This window comes from Carcharhinus amblyrhynchos, chromosome 10, assembly GCF_965287045.1.
Source record: "Carcharhinus amblyrhynchos chromosome 10, sCarAmb.v2.hapA, whole genome shotgun sequence".
Taxonomy (NCBI): Eukaryota; Metazoa; Chordata; class Chondrichthyes; order Carcharhiniformes; family Carcharhinidae; genus Carcharhinus; species Carcharhinus amblyrhynchos.
In genome coordinates, this window is record NC_137333.1 from 53,271,949 (window position 1) to 53,296,036 (window position 24,088).

The 24,088-nt window shown below is 41.9% G+C and overlaps 1 protein-coding gene and 1 pseudogene across 9 annotated transcripts in view; one reads left to right on the forward strand and one right to left on the reverse strand.

The window, feature by feature from the left end:
* The window catches only part of dlg2 (discs, large homolog 2 (Drosophila)), a 941,559-nt gene that overhangs the window by 279,971 nt on the left and 637,500 nt on the right, over positions 1-24,088 (forward strand). The window lies entirely within an intron of this gene.
* Positions 87-242, reverse strand: LOC145348944 (large ribosomal subunit protein eL39-like; annotated as a pseudogene).

Consider the following 24,088-nt stretch of genomic DNA (forward strand, 5'->3'; position numbering starts at 1 on the left):
CCAGCCACAGATTACTCTTCCCTGCAGGGGCAAGAGAGCAGGAGAGATGGCTATGGCTGGTAGTCTACCAGTGATGGTGTATCTCTTTACAGGCCCAGCTTGGTCCTTCTCCAGTGTTTCCTCTTGGAGTTGTTCCTGATCTTGTTGCCGGTTTTCATGCGGATCCACTGTGGAATCGGCCAGTTCTGCTTCTACTGCTTAGTGAGAAATTGCTGGATCCTGAAGGTTTGGTGGGATGGCATGGCCGCACGTCCACTCTAAGAGAAGGGATTCTTCTTCTGGTGGGGAGGAGGGATTGCCCGCAGAGTGGCAGCAGAGCCCCTTGCCCGCACCCCACCCCTCCCCAACCAGAGATCTAACTGAGTGCCCACACCAAAGATCTGTCTAAGCCCCCTCCTCCTCCTCCTCTGGTGGATGCCAGCGGAACGGTATGAAACCTGGTCATTTTAGCCGTGGCTCTGAGTCTGTGGTCAGGAAGGCACTGCAGATTCTCAGACGACCAAAGATGGTCGAGAGGATGGTGGAGGGAGACCAGCGATTGAGGTAGGTTGGGGGTGTGCTGTGCCAAGGGAGGTCCGACCCAGGGGGTAGGGGGTCTGTCGAGGGGGCCTGCCTCCCAAGGAGGTCCAATCTGGGGGGAGGGGGTCTGCTGGCGGGGCCTGCCTCCTGGGGGTGAGGGGAGGGTTCTGTTGGGGTGGTTAGTGGGGGGGTCTGCGAAGGATGGTCGAGGGGGACGGGCTTCGGAGGTTCCCCTGCAGAACAGGCAATGGCTTTGGATTTTTATTTAGTAGGTCACTCACAGAGTGGATCTAGAACAGACCCGAAGATGGTAAAGTGGGATTTAGCGGTAGGATCGGCTGAGCAGTTCATTTAATCGATTTAAATGCATGCTAAACTGGACCCGCACCCAAATCGGATGCTGGTAAAGTTACGATCTGCTTGGATTCGGGTGCAGATTGCGTTAAAGGCCCATCGCCCAAATTTACCGCAGTTTCCCACCTGTCAATTTTGGTAAAATCGGGCCCATGGTCTTTTGAGCAAGGGTTCCATTCTGCGATGTTCCTGCTCAGTTGTAACAACTGGGATTGTGATACGGATGGCAAATCAGGAGTACAGACCTAAGTAACTAGATGGACAAGTGCATAAGCACCAGGGAGCCTCCATTGAATTTTTCCACCGTTCAACTTTGGTCTCCCAGTACCCATGCTTCTTCACCCTCCTTAGAACACCACGTTGGCCCTCACAATGGCTGCCAGATTGAGCCCGTACTTGCTTCCCCCCGCTTGATTCGGGTGAGGCAGTTTTGTTTTTATGTGGTAAAATTGCTGTCAGTTGGCTAATTAATTGGCGTAATTATTTCCCTGCTGTTATGTCCTCATGTCACATTGGCCACTATTGTGAATATCCAACATCAACATGAACTCTGTCTCAATGTCTTCCATTATGATATTTCTCCCTTCCCACATCCCAGCTCATCCCCAAAGGGCCCAATAAGTTCAGCACAAAGCAGAGAGAAGACAGGATACTTCTTATGGGACAAATAAATCAAGTAGAAACAATTTTATCACTGGTTCAGGTTATTATAATACAAATCACTGAAGGGCATTGATGTCTCATTCTCAAGCTTGTACACTTGAATGAATAAATTATCTGAAAATTGTTGCATAATAAAAAACCAGACACACAACTAGAAATCAATTATACTATTTTTAAATGTGTTACTGTCAATATAAAATGCCAGAGTGTTTCATGAGACTGTTGCCAATATTATCACTTGAAATGCAATCACATAATTCATAAGAAAACTGGAGTCAATTTTGTACACAGCAACATTTCATATGTAATAATGGGATGGATCTGTATCGGGGTTGTTGGCTAAGGGATAAACGTTTATAAAGAGCATAGGAATCTCCTCCTTATTCTTCAAAAAACAAAGCATTTGAAATCTTTCATATTCACAAAAGTAGCTTTTGGGGCTGCAAATCAATGTCCCATCAAATCTGTCTTAAATCTAAGATAAAAGCAAAATACTGGAATCTCCACAGATGCTGTTACACCTGCTGAGATTTTCCAGCATTTTCTGTTTTTGTTCTGTCTTAAATCTAGATGCATGAACAAAATATACAAGTAAGTACCAGGTAAATATTTCAAATGATTACCAGCACCTGATTAAGAGATAATGTCATTCACATCACACAAAAACTATAGCTCATTTTACTTTACCAAGATGAGCATTGTGTATATAGTTTAAATTGCATAATAAGATACAGATGGTACAATAAACAAGATTGATTCATTTAATATTGCTATGGTCACTTGGTAGTACAGATAAGTATTGCTGAAAAAGGAGACATGCTGTTGAAGCTTTTCGTCTTGTAATCAGCAGGACAGAATTGCAAGCACAGCGAATGGAGTATTATTTCAACGGTGAAAATTACAACATGCTACTGTGCAGAAGGGCCTGGGGGTCCTTGTGCACGAATCACAAAAACTCAGTTTGCAGGTGCAGCAGGTAATCAAGAAGGCAAATGGAATGTTGGCCTTTATCGTGAGAGGGATGGAGTATAAAAGCAGGGAGGTCTTGCTGCAATTGTACAAGGTACTGATGAGGCCGCAACTAGAGTATTGTGTGCAATTTTGGTCTCCTTATTTGCGAAAGGATATATTGGCTTTGGAGGGAGTGCAGAGAAGGTTCACCAGGTTGATCCCAGAGATGAGGGGTTAGCTTATGAGGAGAGATTGAGTAGATTGGGCCTGTACTTGTTGGAGTTTAAAAGGCTGAGGGAAGACCTTACAGTGGTGTATAAGATAATGAAGGGGCTAGACAGGATAGAAGCAGAGAGATTATTTCCACTTAGAATGGATACAAGAACAAGAGGGCACAGCCTCAAAATAAGGGGGAGTCAATTTAGAACAGAGTTTAGGAGGAACGTCTACTCCCAGAGGGTCATGAATCTTTGGAATTCTCTATCCATTGAAGCAGTGGAAGCTACCTCATTAAATGTGTTTAAGTCACTGATAGATTTTTGACCAATAAGGGAATTAAGGGTTATGGGGAGCAGGTGGCTAAGTGGAACTGAACACTATCAGATCAGCCATGATCTTATTGAATGGCAGGACAGGCTCGAGGGGCTAGATGGCCTACTCCTGCTCCTATTTCTCATGTTCTTATAATGTTCTTAAATCTCAAAGGGAACAATTTATACTACCTGAGAACAGAGTGCTGATTTATTGGAAATTGAATTCTGATTGCTTATGGTCTCCTGAAGATTCTGAGTAGTTGGTCAAACCCTACCCAAGCAAATTTTCCTCCTGCTTCCAGTGCTGATGGCAGAACTTGTGGTCCAGCCATAAAATTCAGCCCAACTAAATTACTTTTGCCATGTTTGTGCTTGTTGTGCATATATATCTTTCAGATTTTAACACTGTTATCCAACTGGAATACTTAAACCTGGATATTTCCCCCTTGTGTGACCAACAAAAGACAGAGTTGACTCAGATTTCACTTAAACCAGGTTTATCAGGCTGATACCAGAGATGAGGGGGTTAGCTTATGAAGAGAGATTGAGTAGACTGGGTCTGTACTCATTGGAGGTTAGAAGGCTGAGGGGGGGGTGGAATCTTATAGAGACTTACAAGATAATGAAGGGGCTAGATAGAGTAGAGTTGGAGAGATTCTCCCCACTTAGAAAGGATAGCAGAACTAGAGGGCACAGCCTCAAAATAAGAGGGGGGGGGCAATTTAGAATGGAGTTGACCTTCTTCACTCAAAGGGTGGTGAATCTCTGGAATTCTCTGCCCATTGAAGTGGTGGAGGCTACCTCGCTGAATATATTTAAGTCACGGTAGGTAGATTTTTGATAGACAAGGGAATTAAGGGTTATAGGGAGAAAGCGGAAAAGTGGAACTGATTCACTTCAGATCAGCCATGATCTTATTGAATGGCAGGGCAGGCTCGAAGGGCTAGATGGCCTACTCCTGCTCCTATTTCTTATGTTCTTATGTAAACAAAATTCTCTTTATTTAACTTTTCAGGTTCCAAAATTTGACGCAAACCTTAACTTTAACTCATTTAACTTCAAACGTTAACTCAGTTTAACTTCAACTTATTTGACTTTAAATTTTGACTGCAAACAGGTACTACCCATTTGAATGAAGTGACTAGGTCTGCTCTTGGGTATGGATCTGCCTTGTGGTCCTTTGTCCTTCTCTGACTCTGATCTTCAGGACACAAGTCACAAATATGATTCTGGAGTTTCTGCTGAGGAAGAAGATTCAAAGTACCTGGCACTCAGCCGGTGATACCACTGGAAACTGATTACATGATGTTAGATTATAGCCAATAGAGTTACTGTTAAACAATCCTAAATGTTTATACCAAGTTGCATGTGACTCGCGCACCCTCACCATATATGGAATAAGATGGGAATAAATAGTGCTGATATGTCAGGCACTCATCCAAACAACCAGCTTTGTTTGGTCAACACAGGAAGTGTCGGGCCACATGTTACAGGACAGGTCACAACCTGCTTCAGCCTTCTCTGACCTGCATCAGTGTTTAATACAATTTGACCAAAATTCACAACATGCTTGACTGTAGCTCTTAATCACTTTAGCTGCCGTTGGCTACCCAGCCACAACATCTACCTACTTTCTGTGATTTAATTGGATCTGATCACTATCTTTTCAATCTTTGCCTAAACAACACATCAACACATATCACTGTTAAACCTGAATACCTTGGGAGCCCATGATAATAATGACCATAAACTGGATATTGGGCACCTGTCGGAACTATGGCCAGAAACAGGCAGGGTTGAAAATTAGCCCCACTGGTTCCTTCCCACCTCCAGGCCATTTTTGAAAAGGTGGATTTGGAGATTGACAGTTGGCCAATTAATGGCCACTTAAAGGAGGCTGACTGGAAAATCCCAGTTGGCCTGCTGCAGCTCCTGCACCAATGAGGGCCAATTTATATGCCTAGAAGTGGGCAATCAGCAGTAGGCTCTGCTTTCCCACCTGAATGTGAGAAAAGCTACAAACCATCCTTTAGAGGGTTTCCAACATCCATGCCCCCACCCTTCTCTCTAAACTGATGGCCAAGCTGCTAAATCTACTTTTTTACTTACAGGTTTATAAAAACTGGAGAAAGCGTGCCTCTCTGTTGATGTGTCCTCTCCTACTGTCCATGAAAGCTTATTGCTGCTCTCAACCTGGAAGGCCTCTGGTCCTCTAGCTTTGAGACTCTTTCCATCATCCATAATTAAATGGAGAACCTGTCTCCTTTCCAGGTGTGGACACCCTTTTAATAATTTCAACTGGCGACAGCTTTATCCCTTAAGAGGTTGCAGATTCTAGAAGCAATCCCTGCCTCAATTTTCCATCTCGAGAGGGAAAATTCAGCTCCTTTCTTCTGCTTTGTTTGAACTTTTTTGGCATTTTCTTTGAGTAATTCCTTTTCCCTTGTTCATCAGTTTATACATTATAATACTTCCCTATGCTTGTGAAGTTAGGTGAGCAGAACACTTATACTTACATAGCAAGGATCTGAAAGAAACGTTACATATTAAGATTGTATTTTGAAACAAAGTGTGTTTGCCAGGTTTTAAAAACATGTAAAAATGGGTAAGTGTTAATTTTCCCAAAAAAACAATACAACAAGCAGTTTGAGCCTATCTCAATAACTAATAAACATTTGATATCCGTTCTGTTCAATAGTTCTTGATCTGGACATGCAGTAGGGGTTGTTTGAACCAGACACTTAGATTTTGAGTACAGACATAAAAGACAGAAACACACGTTGACAGATTCTTTCAAATGTATCATTGTATGGACTTATCCAGCAAAGTATGAGGTCTCTCAACACCAGGTTAAAGTCCAACAGGTTTATTTGGAATCATGAGTTTTTGGAGTGCTGCTGCTTCATCAGGTAGATTCACCTGATGAAGAAGCAGCACGCTAAAGCTCACCCTAGTGCAATGTTGGCATTTCCACATCATATCCAGCAAAGGCTGCAAGGTTAGAATACAGGGAAACTGTCTGGAGTTGTTTGCTTTAAGTATACAAGATGGTCCATTGAAGAGTACATTCAGTATTTCATTTTATATGAAGATGCATTGGTCTTGTTTGCTTTGGATCAAATTACACAGTATTATATTGTATTTATCACACACAAACTGATCATTTGGCCCACCTTGCCTATCCTGCTGTTTATGCTCCACTTTGCTATAATTTAGGTAATTAGACAGTGAAGGATGGAATGTTGGACCCTCATGTTTTGTAAATTGATAAACTGTTATTTGCAAAGACACACATTATACGTCATATATCTAGAAACTAAGAAAAACCCTCTTTCAGACTGCTCCTATTTTATCCAAAATATTCCAATTCGGATCACCCTATTACTGACCCTGATTGGACAAGAAATGCACATTTATCTTCCAATGATTTCTCAAGGTGATCTTCTGATGGAAGGACTGTCAAAACCGACTCAGTGGAGGGAGTAGCACAGTGAATCCGTGCAGAAGCCACATCCATTTTTATGGCACTTGCTACCTTATTCTGGTAAATAAAGAGTTTAACAGTCCCAAAGCTGCTTTGAAAACAGATATGGAAAGACGATAATTGTGTAATGTAAGGTGGGTAAGGGGGATACATAGGAACATTAGAATTGGGAGCAGGAGTAGGCAATTCTGTCCTTCAAGCCCGCTCCACCATTTGATATGATCATGACTGATCTTATCCTGGTCTCAATTTCACTTTTCTGCCTGCTCCCCATACCCTTTATCCTGCTTTTCATCAGAAATGTGTATCTCTTTCTTGAATCTGTTGATTGGTTTTGCCTCCACTGCACTCTGGCAGTGAGTTCCACAGATTCACAACCCTCTGAAAGAAGTCGTTTCTCGTCATCACAATTTTTAACCTACCTGTTCTCATTCTACATCTATGACCTCTTGTTCTAGACTGTCCCACAAGGTGGAACATCTGTTCAACGAGTACCTTATCAACGCTCAAAACTGTCTCTGTCCCTAGTTTCATTTCATCCTCCACGTCATTTGACATCTTACAAAAAACTTCTCCTGTTTCTTGCAGATGTTAAGGAACGCAAGCTTTAACAACTTATCAACAGTTTCAGACTCCGCCTTATCAATCTTTTCTAGTATTTTATAGAATGTGTATATTAATGGATTGGTGGAAAGGCTGAATAAGGGTGTAGGATGGGTAAGGTGGGTAGGCTTACTGGTTGGCAGAGTGGTAGAAGCTTAGGTGGGTGAAGTAGGTAAGGTGACAAGTGGGTGAAGTGTTGTAGGAAATTCTTTTAGGTGGCCTGATTAATTTAAAGAATAAATCTTTTTATTAAGCATTTCATTTCAAAAAGGTAAAAAATGTTTTTTCAGTTCAATGAAATTCTTCAGTTAAACTAGTTTTTATTAAAACATTGAAATGTTAGAGTCAAAAACATTACAAATGAACAATATTCAGACAAACATACAATTAGGACAAGAGAAATCTCGTTTTGGTTAAAATGGGAGAAAAATAGTTCCACCTACACAGCTAATGCGCTAGCAGCTTTCACAAAAGATCTCAGCTTTTATGCCAAAGAAGTAGAATAGTTAAACTTCTTTTATCAGATTCATCTGCCCAGCACTTAATTAACAGTAATTTTATTCATTCATTGACCTGTCAATCTACTGATGACATGTCTTTCAATGAGTAATTCTCTGACACCCTCAAATATAAGTCTGTTATTTGTCAGCCTGTTTTATGGAAGTTCTCTCCCAAAAAATGGCTTCTTATGATTCAGCATTTTCTCTAACCAATTTAAACCTGTTCTATTGAAGGCACCTTATCTATTGAACTTACTTTCCTTGCCTTAGATATGAATTGGTAATTTACTTTGTTGCATTATTTGTGCCTGACTTGTTCTGGTATCTTTCATGAATACATCTTTCTTTTTAATGCATGTTAAAAACAATTCTTAGAGACATTAGGATGTTACTTACATATTTTGTATTTTTCTCAAACCACATATTAAAACATTAGCTACTAATTATCCTCATGTTGGGTATTTAGAATTAATCAGAATTCTCAACTACAGGTAGGTAAAGTGAAAGGTGTGTGAATGGGTATGTGGATTAAGGGTAGTCAGGTTGGGTAGTAAGGGAGTCATGTGAGGTTGGGAGGGGGAGTCAAATGGGTGGGGGCTAGTCAAGTCCAGCCAAAGGAAGGGAGTGGTGTGGTGGTATTGTCATTGGAGCAGTAATAGAGTTCCAGGAGTATGTCGCCATTGCAGACGATGAAAGGTGAATTCGATAAAAATCTGGAATTAAAAGTTGTGATGCAGCTGTGTCATAAAAAATGTATTTTTAATCATGTTCTCTGCCTTTATAAGCAGGCACTGAGCTGCCTGAATAGAGATCTTTTCATTGCTGCTTAAATGGTTTAAAATGAGTTTTGTGTATTTTTATAAATTAAAAAGCTGCATTGTATCCAAAAGTCCATAAATCCCTCAAATGAACAATTTGATCTCAGAAATGTTAATCTCAGCAGATATATAAACTGAAAACATAAAACCATTCGAAAATGCTTGAACATTACTTACCTTTTAAACTCCACTTCTATGCAGTTGGTGTAGAACCTGACAACTCTGTTGAACCCTAGTCGTCACACACAAACTTTCCAGAGATAGACTCTTACTGATGCTGTTACCATGTAAATGAGCTTCTTGAAAGGAGAGAGACTGTTCAGGATCTGCTTTCTCTCCCACAATCAGGAAAAGGGTAGAGGGCAAAAATAGAAGTGGAATTTCTGACCACGCCACTTGACAGTCATTTTGTTTGTCCTGCCCTATTCCCATCCAATTTGGGCAAATTCTGATTTTGCTGTTTTATGTTTTTGAGATTGATATTTGAATTTCTTTATATGGCCTTTACTTCACCATTCTTCAATTAAGCAATTTCCCTGAAATTTGAAGAATGATCTTGAGTGATTAGGTTGTCATTAGCATTAAAAATGTATTAGTCTTTGCTTGTGGAACTTCAGCTACTTCATAAATTATTAGAAATCCTGTTTGCTTTCTACTATTAATGAACAGATATGCAAAGAATTGCTCAAAGCAATTTTTAATTTCTGCAGTCAGCATTGTCTAATGGACTCTTCTGTGTAACTTTTACTCAAGTATGACTGAATTGATATGCTGCATCATATGAATTGGCACCATAATGGTTAACACTGACTCCTCAAATCCTCAGGGACCCGGGTTCAATTCCAGCCTTGGATGACTGTCCATGTGGAGTTTGCTCATTCTCCCCATGTCTGTGTGGGTTTCCTTTAGTGTTTTGGTTTTGGCCCACAGTCCAAAGATATGCAGGGTAGATGGATTTGCCATGCAAAATTGCACCTTAGTGTCCCTATATATAGGTTAGGGGATTACTGGGATAGATGCGTGGGGTTACAGGGGTAGTATGGAGGATGGACCTAGGCAAGATGCTCGGTCAGAAAGTTGGTGTAGACTCAATAGGTGAAAGGCCTCCTTCTGCACTGTAGGGATTCTATGATCAAGTTCTTCAAAATCTTCATGATAATTGCTTAACCTGTCTAAAATTTTGGACACTAAGTTCATCCCTGAAATGAAGGACTGAGTTTTAGTCACCTTCTCTCTGTGCTTATGTGGATTTCCTCCGCGTGCTCCCGTTTCCTTCCACTGTCCAACGGTGTGCAGGTTAGGTGAATAGCCATGCTAAATTGCCTCTTTTTGTCCAATGATATGCATGTTAGCTGGATTAACCTTGATAAGTGCGTGGGGTTATAAGGATAGGGTGGGCGAGTGGGCCTAAGCAGAATGCTCTTTTGAAAGGTTGGTGCAGACTTAATGGGCTGAAAGGCCTCCTGCTTTGCGGGGATTCTGTGGAGTTGAAATTATTCCTTTGCTTAGCACCCAAACAGTAAGTTGCATGCTGAGATAGCTTCAGCACAAGGTCTACCTCAATGCCCTGGCACTTGGTTGAATTTAATTTAAGAAAAATTAAAACTAAAGAAAACCCTCCAATCCTCACCCCCTCATCTGTTGCACACACTGCCCATGCGCCATTCATGCAGACCTATGTCATATCATGCTCTCCATATGACCATATAACCCGCATGACCCCTGATCCCTCCCCGTACCAATGCATAGCCCCCATTCATCCACATGGCCCTTTATAATTCCTATGCCAACTTAGTGCCAACTTATATCAAGCAGTGCCCCCCCCGCCCCACAGATCACTTACACACTCCATGCCAACTCACCTAGCATCCATAATGGGCAAACATCAGGAGTCAGGCTGACATAAAATAACGTTATATGACTATTGAGTGCATCACTAACTTAAACAATAAAAGCATTCTCATTAATAAAAAAAAGTTAATGAATGGAAATTTCTTCAACTAATCTCTGTTGAAAGCAAACATTTCTATTCCAGAACCATTTGGAGCTGTCAGTAAATTTGTGAACTTTAACAGACAACCCGTTGAAATAATGTTAGTTATAAAATCAGACATAGCAGCACAAAGCCTTTAATTATTTATTTGTGGGATTTTGGCATTATTTGATAGGTCAGTATTTATTGCCCATTCCTAATTGCCCTTAACTGCTGCAGTCCATCTGACATAATGATAACCCTCAGGCTTATGTCAACAGACAAAATGAAATATTAAGCACTTTTTTTTAAATCCACACGTAAAATAATAAAGCCCAACAGAGTTAAATAACAGTTTCACAGTTCTTTAACAGGTCTAGTAGCTCTTTAATTCCTTGACGGTTCTTTGGTTGTTCTTTGACAGTTATTTGACAGCTTGACAGTTCTTTGACAGCTTTATTAGTTCCAGAGAATAATCATGGCTTATTTTAGCAATTCCAAAGGGTGTCTTACCTATTCCAAAGGGTGCCTTACTTACACTAAAAGGTACCTTACTCTCCCATAGCTGTTTCAGGACTCAATTCAAAGGGCTGCCTTAACTCTCCAGTTGCATGCAAATGAATACATTAAGTTCAGCCCAACTCCTACCCGTTCTAATCTAGGCAGGCCAGTTCTCCTGGTCTACCAAAATCCCTCTTCTATGAAAGCAGCTGATGATATAAATGGCCAGCTGTGCTCGTAAAACATGCACAGCTGGTTGGACTCCAGACATGCTTTCACAAAAATAGAAATACTGTATTTTGATTGGGACTTAGGATTTCCAGCCATTTCTGCTATTTTCACCATGAAAACCAAAGCCTTAATATCCTATTTTTGTGGATTTGCAAGAGCAGTTTCCTAACATACAAATTTTCTGTAGTTCTCACAGCTTATTCTTAGAATTTAAAATTTATTTAATTGCAGCAAAAGGCATCCACCTGGCTACCCATTACCCCCAAAATTAACAGTGGGGTCAATGCCAGCAGAGGTTGACACAGATTATCCATCTTTTAAATTGGTAATCTCTCAAAATGTTTTATGCCTTTTCTACAGCTTATATCCTTAATAGTTGCTAGCTCCAAACTGGAAATCATCTTGCGGCAATCACCTACCTGCTAACTCACTATATCTTTCATCCTTTTTTTCTCAATTAATGTCTTTAATTGTCATTGCGATTAATTAAAATTATTGACTCAGCAGTCTCTCGTAATAACATTGTACAACTCTATAATTTCTATTTGGCTTATTGCACCATATTCTATTTGTTTCTTTTAAATTCATTTTGGGGATCTGGGCATTGCTGGCTAGGCCAGCATTTATTGTGCATCCGCAGGTGCCTTGGAGAAAGTGGTTGTGAATGGCCTTCTTCAAGTGCTGCAGTCATTAATTCAATTTAGTTTCTGGTCAATAGTAATCTCCAGGATGTTGATACTGGGGGATTCAGCAAAGATTATATCATTGAATGTCAGGGGATGATGGTTAGATTCTCTCTGGTTGGAGATGTCCATTGCCTTGCATTTCTGTGCTGTAAATGTTACTTGACACTTGTCAGTCCAAGTCTGGATATTGTCCAGGCCTTACTGCATTTGGACATGGAATGCCTCAATATCTGAGACATCACTTGTAGAGCCGAGCACTATGCAGTCATCAGTGAACATCCCCACTTTTGACCTTATGAAGGAAGGGAGGGCATTAGTGAAGCAACTTAAAATGGTTGACCCTAGGACACTAGTCTGAGGAACTCTTACAGGTATGACTCCAACCAACAAAGGATTTTCCCCGATTCCCATTTAATCAAGTTTTGCTAGGGCTCCTTAATGCCACACTCTGTCAAATGCTGTCTTGATGTCAAGAACAGTCACGCTCACCTCATCTCTGGATTTGAGTTCTTTTTTCCATGTTTGAACCAAGACTATAATAAGACAAAACACAAGCTAAGCATTATTCAGCAAATTATTGATAAGCAAGTGCCACTTAATAGCACTGTATTCTTCCATCTCTTTGCTGACGACTGAGAATAGACTGATGAGGTGGTATCTGGCTGGGTTGGATTTGTACTGTTTCTTGTGTGCGGCGTATACCTGGGCAATTTTCCACATCGCTGGGTAGGTGTCAGTGTTGCAGCTGTGCTGGAACAGCTTGGCTAGGAGTGTGGTAAGTTCTGGGGCACAAGTCTTCATTATGATTATCAGAACATTGTAAGGGCCCATAGCCTTTGCATTATATGATGCCTTCACCTATTTCCTAATATCATGTGGGGTGAATTGAATTGACTGAAGGCTAACATCTGTGGTGCTGGGGACCTCCAGAAAAGGTCAAGATGGATTATCGACTCGGCACATCAGGCTGAGGATTGTTGTAAGTGCTTCAGCCTTATTCTTTGCATTGATGTGCTGGTCTTCTCCATCATTGAGGATGGGGGATATTTTGGACCGTCCTTTTCCAGTGTGTTGTTTAATTGTACGCCACCATTTATGGCTGGATGTGGTAGGACTGCAGAGCTTGATCCATAGGCTGTGGAATTGCTTAGCTCTATTACTTGCTGCATATGCTGTTTGGCATGCACATAGTCCTGTTTTGTAGCTTCATTAGATCAACACCTCATTTTTAGGTACGCCTAATGCTGTTTCTGTCATGTACTCCTGCACTCTTCTTGAAACCAGGGTTGATCTTCTTGAACCAGGCTTGGTGGTTAGGGTAGAGTGGGGGATATGCTGGATGACATGGTTACAGATTGTGGTTGAGCACAATTTTGTTGCAGCGAGATGGGCCATATTACCTCATAGATACCTACTCTTGAGTTGCTAGATCTGTTTGAAGTCTATAGAATTCAGCATGGTGGTAGTAGTACCACACAACAATAGAAGGTATCCTCAGTGTTAAGATGGGACTTTGTCTTTGATGACAATAAGGCTATGGCAGGTGAGAACCTAGAAACTATCATCATTAAAGAGGTAGTGTTGGGTAAGCTAATGGAGCTAAAGATTGACTAGTTTCCTGGTCCTAATGGAATGCATCCCAGGGTACTAAAAGCGATGGCGGGGTAAATAGCAAATGCACTAGTGGTAAGTTCCCAAAATTCACTGGACTCTGGGGTAGTTCCTGCAGATCGGAAAACAGCAAATGTAATGCCACTGTTTAAAAAAGGAGGTAGGCAAAAGGCAGGTAACTATAGTTAGCTTAATTTCTGTAGTAGGGAAAATGCTTAAATCTATCATCAAGGAAGAAATAGCGAGATATCCAAATATAAATTGTCCCACTGGGGAGATACAGCACGGGTTCATGAAGGGAAGGTCATGTTTGTCTAATTTGGTGGAATTCTTTGAGAATGTTATGTGCGCAGTGGATGATGGGGAACCTGTGGATGTGATGTATCTAGATTTCCAGAAGGCATTTGACAAGGTGCCACCCCAAAGGCTGCTGCATAAGATAAAGGTGCACGGTGTTACACGTAATGTATTAGCAAGGGTAGAGGATTCCAAGGTAGAGGAGTCCAAAGATGTGCGGGTTAGGTTGATTGGCCATGCTAAAAATTGCCCCTTAGGTCGTGAGATGCGTAGGTTAGAGGGATTAGTGGGTAAATATGTAGGGATATGGGGGGAGGGCCTGGGTAGGATTGTGGTTGGTGCGGATTCGATGGGCCGAATGTCCACCTTCTGCACTGTAGGGTTTCTATGATTTCTACTCTGTGAGAATTGGTTAACTAACAACGCAAACAATGGGAGTAAATAGGTGTTTTTCTGGTTGACATCAGTGACTAGTGGTGGAATCAGTGTTGGGACCCCGATTGTTTACAATTTACATAGATGATTTGGAGTTGGGGTCCAAATGTAGTGTGTCAAAATTTGCAAATGGCACGAAGATGAGAGGAGATTCACTAGCTTGATTCCGGATTTGGCTTATGAGGAGAGACTGAGTAGACTGGGGCTATACTCATTGGAATTCATAAGAATGAGGGGGAATCTTATAGAAACATATAAGGTAATGAAGGGAATTGATAAGACAGAAGCAGGGAAGTTATTTTCACTGGCAGATGAAACTAGAACTCGTGGGCATGGCCTCAAAATAAAGGGGATCAGATTTAGGACTAAGTTGAGGAGGAGGGTAGTGAGTTTCTGGAATTCCCTGCCCAGTGAAGCAGTTGAGGTTACCTCATTGAATGTTTTTAAGGCAAGGATAGATAAATTTTTGAACAGTAAAGGAATTAAGGGTTATGGTGTATGGGCTGGTAAGTGGAGCTGAGTCCATGAAGAGATCAGCCATGATCTTATTGAATGGTGGAGCAAGCTCGAGGGGCTAGATGACCTACCCCTGCTCCTGGTTCTTGTGTTCTTCACATGGACTGTGCAGTGATCATTCCTACTGATGCTGTCATGGACAGATGCATCTGAGGCAGACAGGCTGGTGAGAATGAAGTCAAGTAGATGTTTCCCTCTTGTTGGTTCCCTCATAGCAACAATGTCTTTTAGGACCTGGTCAGCTTTGTCTCCCACCCACCCTATATTCTGCGGCCATGCCACCCTCAGTTATTCCTTCAAATGGCGTTCAATATGAAGGAGTACTGATTGATCAGTTGAAGGGGGACAATAAATAGTAACTGGCAGGAGATTTCTTTGTTCACTTTGTGCCGTAAGACTCCATTGGTTTCAGAGTCGATGCTGAGGACTCCCAGAGCAACTCCTTGTTGACTGTATATGACTGTGCTCATCACCACAGCTGAGCTTGTTCTGCCAGTGGGATAGGATTTACCCAGGAATGGTGATGGCGACATCTGGAATATTATCTGTAAGGTTTGAGTCTGTGAGAATGACTATGTTAGGCTTTTGCTTGACTAGCCTGTGGGACAGCCCTCTGAATTTTTTTTTCAAGCCCCCAGATGTTAATAAGGAAGACTTTGCAAGTTGACAGGAAGTTTAGTGGTCTTGAAAAGAGTTGCCACTGTGTATATGACAGATAGGATTAGAAAGCAATGGTGCACTCCAAGAAGGGTCAAAGTGTCTAAATAATGGTGTGCTCAAACGTTGGGGCTGGACTGACCAGCTGCGCTGATGGGAGAGGGAGCACCTCTGATGTGATGGAGCATGGGCTGAATGTTTCTGGTATGAGGTATTTGTTCTGACCTGGGTTGTGTGGCAGAAACAGTTTGAGTTGATATTGTTCAAGTTTATTTATTTATTGTCACAAACAGGCTTACATTAACACTGCAATGGAGTTACTGTGAAAATCCCCTAGTTGCCACATTCTGGTGCCTGTTCAGGTACAGTGAGGGAGAACTTTGTGGGAGGAAATTGGAGCACTCAGAGGAAACCCATGCAAACGCAAGGAGAATGTGCAGACTTCGTTACATCGGTCGCAAATCTCCAACGCGCTTTTTATTAGGGAAATCATTGTGGAGCTGATTAATGGGTCTGTGATGGTATTCTGTGGGCCAGTTAACTTCTAAGCATGGGGATCCCCCTTGGGCAGTGCCAGCCTTGCACCCTGGCAAGGCTGGCAGAGGGGTGGGCATTCTGGGGCAGAGCCTATTATGGGGACCTGCTGCCACTCTGCAAATTGGAACAGTGGGGGAGGAAGAGAGGATGACGGATGGGCCGTAGTCATTCTGGTGGTTGGGAGTCGAGGTGCCCGGGGGACATCTGGTAGGCCAGCAATCGGGGAGGGGGAGGTTCTGGGGGGATTGTTGGGTTGGCCAATGGTCGAAGGCTGGCAATGGGGAGGCCATTGCCCATAACCAATCTCCACACTGACAGATTGGTGCATGCACAGTGGCCACTCAGCACTGTGCTGCCAGTCTCTTGGGTGGGAATAGGTCCCACCCCTACTTACTAGAGGGAATAACGCTGAGGCACTCTGCAATGCACAGAATGGTAGAGATTTGTTCTAGTAAGTATGCCCAAAAAATGGGCTGGAAATACTCCTGTTTTCCCACCTGTTGGGCACTTAGTTTCCTTGGGGGAGAATCCTGGCCAAAGACTACACTCACCCTATCTGTAAGTTTACTTTCCAAGACGGCATCCAAATATCTTGCGACCATTTAATTCGTTTTGCTATTTTCCCAAATGTCTTAAAAAATGACTCCACGTCCTTTTAATCAAACTTTTGAAGTACCTGTACAAATCTAAACATCTAGCTGCTAGGTTCATGTCAAGAACTACTTTCTTCTTCAACTTGTTCCAGTTTCTCTGCTTTAACTTCTAGCATTTTAAACTGAATTTTTTTCTCTTTCTCCTTTTCCATTTATTCCATTGCTACCTTCTCCATTTCCAATTCCCCTTGAAAAAGCACCCTCTTTTAACTGTATTTCAAATTTCTTTATTTCTCTTTGCAATTAAATTTTAGCCAATTCACTTTTTGGAGAACTTGGATTATCTCACAACTCCTTTACATAAGCTAATTTGCAGAAAGAGGCCACTTGGCCCATCAAGTCGGTACTGATTCTCCGAAAGAGCATCCAACCCAGGTGCTCCCCTACCATGGCAACCCTATGCATTTACCATAGCTAATCCACCTAACTTACATATCTTTGGATACTAAGCAGCAACTTAACATGGCCAATCGACTTAACCTGCACATCTTTGGACTGTGGGAGAAAACCAAAACTCTCAGAGGAAACCCACACAGACGTGGGGAAAATGAGCAAACTCCACACAGACAGTCATCCAAGGCCAGAATGAAATCTTGAGTCCCTGACGCTGTGAGTTAACAGTGTTAACCACTGTACCACTGTGCTGCTTTAGCATGGGGGCATGATAGGCTTTAGAGGAATTTTGGGGGGCATAGCTTGGAATTGGATGCATGATGGACCAGATGGCTGGAGGGGAGCATGAGGTGATGTGTATGGGGAGTGTGTGGAGGTGAGGGTTGAGGGCTGGAGGGTCTTTGATTTTATTTTAACCAGGACAATGTCCCATATCACTTTAGATGGCCTTTTAAATAATTTGCCTCTGACCCACAGCCCCAGTGGTTGCCTCCAACTATTTCATAGGTTCCCTGACCTGAAATCCTCCTCCCCACTCAACACTGAAAATCCTTTCCTCATGGGCACTTTTTCCCAAGACAGGTAGGCCAAGAATTTTCCTGACTCCCATCTCTAAGATGAAAATCAAGCTCAAAATGTTGCTTTTGGCAACTTAACTATGTAATTTTAAAGTTTTTTTTCTAATCAGTAAATTTTTAGTTTTTTGTTAAGTATTAATATATTTATTTACACAGAACAAGTATTTATTTTTGTATGCTTTGTAAGTGCCAAAAAAAAATCCCTATTGCCGATTGAGAACAGGAACCTTAATGGTTCGGAATCACCACTTTAGCACTAGGTCTAGCTTGGGCAGCCAAAGCTGCCTTTCAAGGAATTCATCAATATGCTTTATTTACAGAGAAATCCCAGATACACAGCTCATGATTTGTGAGTTTTGATAATGTTCATTTACATTTTAGATCATTGATCCTACCTTGTCCTGGAATGTATTCCAATACCTTAAAAAACAAAATGGATATTAATGTGTGCTTATCAGTGAAAATAAATGGATATGAATGTGGATAAGAGATGAGCATGAAAGATTTTCCTAAATTGGTTGATCTGATGCAGATACCTCCAATCAAGAGTTAATCCCAGGAAAAGCTTTCCTTTACGTTGTTGTTTTAATGTAGTGCATTTGCTAGCAACAAATATTCATCGGGAGGACTTTGGATTACAGAAGAAGCAACTATTTACTCATTCACACATTGAAGCAAGAGGCAAATGAGCAATGTTCAGGACCTTTCCACATGGTGTGCCTGTCTAGATTAAATGTAATTTTTATGAAATAGTGAGCTGCTCAGCTAAATGCACATTACTTAAAATTTACTTTTCACTCACATATGGCCATGTACCAAACATGCATAATCTTTGTATACTCCTACATAGACCATGTTTCCAGTCTGAATAAATAAACATCAGAAGTTGGTTGATGATATCTTTATTAGGTTAGGTGGCATTACTTAAATGTATGTTTCTCCTGGAATTGGATGAGCCATGGACAGTTCATGTACACCATAAATGAGTAAAAGTGAGCATTTCACTCAAATCTATCATAGTAACTTAGCTTATACATTTATGATATAAGCTGTATCAAACCTTCTACATTAGAGCAGAAATAAAATGAACACAACAAACCTTTTTGCCGATAGACAACCCAACATTCATTTTTTTCAGCTTTTGATAGATAGACTGACAGTGGTTATAAATGAAGTACGCCTTCTGCATAAATAGTGTCTGGTTCTAGGAGAAATTATGGCTTCAGTCTGAAAATCTGATGTGCACTTTTCTGTACTGCTGCTGACTCTGCAGTTCTTCTATCTATTTACTGTGATGTTCTCCTGTGCTGTCACAACAAGAAAGATTAAATAATGCTGCATTACTTGAGCTGGCTGCATAAGCCTGATATATAGAAATTGAATGGTTCCTCCAAATGTAAAAACCATTGCTATCGCCACTCTTTTACAATTCAGTAAAGTGCTTTCAGGACAGGCACTGGGAGTCTTGGGAATAAACACGAGTGTAAATGTTCATTCAGGAAATTATTTGAGGAGATCTGAGGCTTCTTTTCAGTGAACTGTCCAGTGCCAATTTTGTAACATACTTCTGGGTCTTGTCCATTTACTTGATTGCTATGGAGTTCCTTATTACTCTAGGAAAGTTTCACACTACAAACTAGGCGTTAAAAGAAAAAAATTGATTAGTGCCACTCTGCATGATTAGTCTCACATGACTGGACATTGTTGCTTAACTTTCCTGAATACCTACACTGTCATTGAAAGGTGCCTAACGTGCCTCAGCTATGCCTCTCCTTATTTGGGAATGCACAGTTCAATAATGCAATGAGCAACCCCCCCCCCCACCCCCCGCCACCCACCATCCCCACCCAACCCCATACCTGCTCCTGCCCTCCAATCTACTCTCAGAACCCTCAGCGGTAGAACTTCTCATTTTAGTTAGTACTTTGCCATCGCTGCAAGTTAGAAGATGATGGTGCATAACACTTACTGCTAGACCAGCTTGAACACTTTCTGTATGAGTTTTGTAACCCTTTCATCATCCTAGAGATTGCCAGATTCAGTTGTTTTGTGCCATCAATTATGCTTATGTAGCTATATAAGCTCCATAAGTAATACCACAGTAATACATAAATCTGAAGAGCTATGTGAGTTCATTTGCAACCTCGAAAACTGATCATGCAGATTTGCACAAAATATGAGATGTGACCATGTATCATCTTGAACGGGTGGCAGATCCCAGACATTGTCCTGATCTTTTGAAGGATGATGAACACTTGGCAACATGTATTCTTGCTGAGATGAGGTGCTAGATGGAGGAGAGCTTCCTGGCTTCAGAGGTCAGAAGGTGCTGCCTCTTCAAGCATATCTCTAGCACTCCAGTTACAATGGCACCGTACAAGAGGTGAGAGCTCTTACACAATCCTCAGTGGGCTCATAGATACATGCCTTTAATCTGTCAAGCTTCTTAAGGAGATTCATCTCAACCAATGAAACAACACATTCTGTGTAACATTCACAATGGTGAATCATATAAATCACACTTGGTACAAGGTTGCCAGTGATATTTTGCCACTGTAACTCCACTTATAGATGGCTCAGTCATCTTTAGGTACTGCCCCCCAGATTAAAGGAGGTGATTGGGTCAGAAGAAGATGGGATTTGGATCAGCCAGAGAGTCCTGGCGTCACCTGGCTGGATGGCCTCAGGACGTCCAGTTGCTGGTCGTCCTCCCTATGGGTGCCTGAGGGTCCCTGCCTGACTCCTTGAGGACAAGCAGCAGCTGGAGTGAGATCAAGGTGTCCCATTCATCCTCGCATGTCCTCTGATGGATGCCACCAAGGGCTTGCCAATGTTGACCTCAGTGCATTGGTATGCCGGTGTTATCGTATCAGACTGAACACAGAAGGAGTGCTCCATCGTATGTTGCAGTCTGCGGAATGCTGCTTGACATCCCTTCCTAAAGCATGTGTGATTGTCACTGCAGCTGCAGCAGCTGATTTAGGAATGAGTCCAGATGCTGGTAATCTGACTCGGACTCAACAGAATCGTGGCCTGGAGCAGTCCTCCGAGTGCCTCCTGCTGTTGTGGATCGGATTGTTTGCTGTGTTCACCAGATTGTGACCCCAAGCACACTTTACACCTCAGCTGTGCCAAGTTGTGTGAGTCCACACTGGTGGAGGGTATGTGTGCACACTGTGTTGGATCTTCAGTGGTGCGCTCCTCAGGTTCCTCATCCACAGTGTCCTCGGGGGAACTCGGGGTCTGGCTGATGCAGGGCCTTCCTGCTTGACTGAGAAGCCTATAAAGAAAGTTGAGATAACTACTGCATGGCAACTGAATATAAAATAGGACAATGCACTCTCATTTGTGTTGATTGATAGATCAGCTGGTGCAGGATCCTCACATGGACATGTTCCGCCAATCTCGCCATTGTTGCAGTGTGGTCCACGTCCTGTCCAGCTCAATTGAACTCACTGAGAATATTGAGTTCAGGCACTCCAATCACGGTCAAACACCTTTCCCTTTCATTGTGCGTGAGCTAGTCCTGCATGAAGAGAGATGGAGAGAGTGTCAGCAAGATGCACTCTTGCATGTGTGGGTGGTGAGTGGAGCATACTCGCTAGAGGAGATGAGACCAGATGGAGATGTGAACATGTGTGTGAGTGAGTGATGTGTCCTCTGAGCTGGCAGTGAGTAAAATCTCTATGATGTGTGATGGGTTTGCAAGTGTGTGAGTTAAGAGTGATGAGATGGTTGACTTACCATGGCAGCATAGATAAGATTATTCATCCACTTATCCTCTTGCTGCAGTGGGTGGCCAGATTCTTGTGGTCAGCATTAGCACTGACCATTGTTACCACTGCTTCCCAGAGTGAGAGTAAAGGAAATCATGGGCTTCCATGACATCCAGCAGATATTCAAAGGAGGTGTCGCTGAACTTGGGGACTGTTGTCTTCTTTTCTCTTGGGAGCATCTGTGTGATAGTTTTGGGTTGGAGAGATTGACAAAGCTATGCACAGGTACCATTTAAATATAGTGCCTAGAATGAGGAAGCAATGAGCTGATGGTGGAGCAGGCAAATCAGAGGCCATCTGCCAGCAATCTTGCGTGTTTCCCATTAATGCGTAATTAATATGGTGGGAAGCAGACGATATGTCATAAAAACAAAAATGCCTTTTTTCACCCAAAGGGAGGAATTCAAAACAGCACATTAATAAAAGAGAAAACAGAGCTTGAGAGAGAAAAATACTAGTGAAAGAAAGAGGTGCAGGATAAAAGTATACCCATATTTAAAGCATTTATTTTTTGAATGGCCAACAACTAGGCATATTAATATAATTGTTTTGCCTTCTTTTATTTAATGTCTTTGAGGTGAGATTCTATTCAATGATGGTGTTTTGCTACACTTTTCAATACATTGATTTTTGCTCAATGTACCATTTGAGTCTGCAAGAAGAATAATTTGTACTCAGGCTTTACCTATATGTAACAAGACACTTTAAGACCAGATTTTAATCTGGGTAGCTAGGAATTAAATAGAATATGGGTTTGTCATGTTGCTGTGGTGGTGTTTCATTGATAAGATCTTGAGGTTTGTTTATTTAAGCACAAATACCTTCATTGATAGGCTTTAAATAATTATAATTCTTAGAATGGTCTTGCATGGTGTTGCTCCCACCATGCAGGCTAGCTGCTTACAGAGCTCTAGACTGTTCTTTGACCATGTGACTATATACATTATACAGTGTACAGTGCCACTTTTCAGTCCCATGTTAAACCTTTGTTCTGCGGAGCACCTTTACGTTATACTGGAAGCACATACCCTCACAGCCCAGACATCAGATTTTTGGTCCTGGTGAATGAACTAAAATTGGAGCTTGAGTGGGTGACCTGGGAAGAAGTGAGGAGGCTGCCAGATGCCAAGGTGGGTTGTGCAGAAAGCCTTGGGGTTCCAGAACTTTATCCAAAAACTAAAAAAATTAAAACATAAACCATCTCAACAGTCCATACACCCCCTCACCTCCTCACACTTCGCATGCCAACCCATGTCACCTAAAGCTCTGTACACACCTCCCATGGCTCTATATATCCTCTGCACCAATCTATTCCCCTGAACCTATCCCTCATGGTTCTTTACGGCCCCAATGTCAGCCTATGTCCCTTGACCCACACTCATGGCCCATTATTATCTCAATGCAAAATTATGCCCCAGTACTGACTCCATGACCCTTTATTGTCTCTGCCAACTTAATGTTAACTCATGCATTCCACCCATTACCCTTTACCTTACATGTACCATGCCAACTCACTTAAGTATACATTCAAGGGCAGACTTCAGGATCTATGCAGAGATGAGGTAAAATAAAGTTCTATAAAATTAGGTTCTAAGTATCTATAATTCATGAAAACCATTTACTACACTTGATTCCTTCAACTGAATAAAGCCTTATAACAACCAACATTTAATTCGAATGCTTATCAAAACAAGCATTGACATTTGTACTTCTATATTAAAGAATCTGACCACTTATAGTTGTCAAAAGGATCAGGATTTTGAATTTGATGATCCACCATGATCAAAATGAATGGCAAAGCAGGCTCGAAGGACTGAATGGCCTGCTAGTTTAATCAAACTATGAAGTGGCAGGCACCCTATTGTGATGATGGGATAGTCATGAAATCTGTTAGGTGGCATTAATTCAGTAACAGAACCCCTCAAGCTTGTATCAACAGACAGACTGAAATGGCAAACAATATTTTTTACATTCCAGACATTTTTTCTAAAACTTGAAGGGATTGATTTTTCAATGTTTTGACAGCTTGACAGATCCTTTTGTCAACTGCCTTGGATAATTCTGACAGGTCCCTTTGCTCTGGACAGATTACTCAGAGTAGTGTCCTTGGCGCTGCATCTTGAGCTGTTTTATCAATTACCTTCCCTCGACCATAAGTGGGAATGCTTGTGGATGATTGCATATCATTCATGACTCCTTATATACTGAAACAGTGTGTGACCATATACAGCAAGATCTGAACATTATTCAGGCTTAGGCTCATGTGGCACGAATGTTACTTACCACTCAAGTCCAGGCAATAACCATCTCCAACAGGGGAGAATCTATCTATCTCCACCTGATACTCAATGGCTTTAAAAATACCCCCCACAATCAATATCCTGGGGGTTACTGTTGACCAGAAATTGAACTGGACCAGCCATATAGATACTGTGGCTAAGAGAGCAGGTATGAAGCTGTGAATCCTGTGGTAAATAACTCACCCCTTGATTTCCCCAAAGCCTGTCCACCATCTACAAGGCACAAGTCAAGAGTGTGATGTAATACTTTCCTTTTGCCTGCATGAGTGTAGCTCTAAAAACTTTCAAGAAGCTCAACACCATCCAGGGCAAAGCAGCCCACTTGATTGCATCCCATTCACTCCCATAAATATTCACTCCCTCCTCCACCAACCCACAGTTGCACCACTGTGTACTATCTTGGCAACTTACCAAGCCTTCCTTGTCAACACCTTCCAAACCCACAATCTCTACCACCTAAAAGAACAAGGGCAGCAAGTACTTGGAAGCTCCACCACCTGCAAATTCCCCTCCAAGTCAC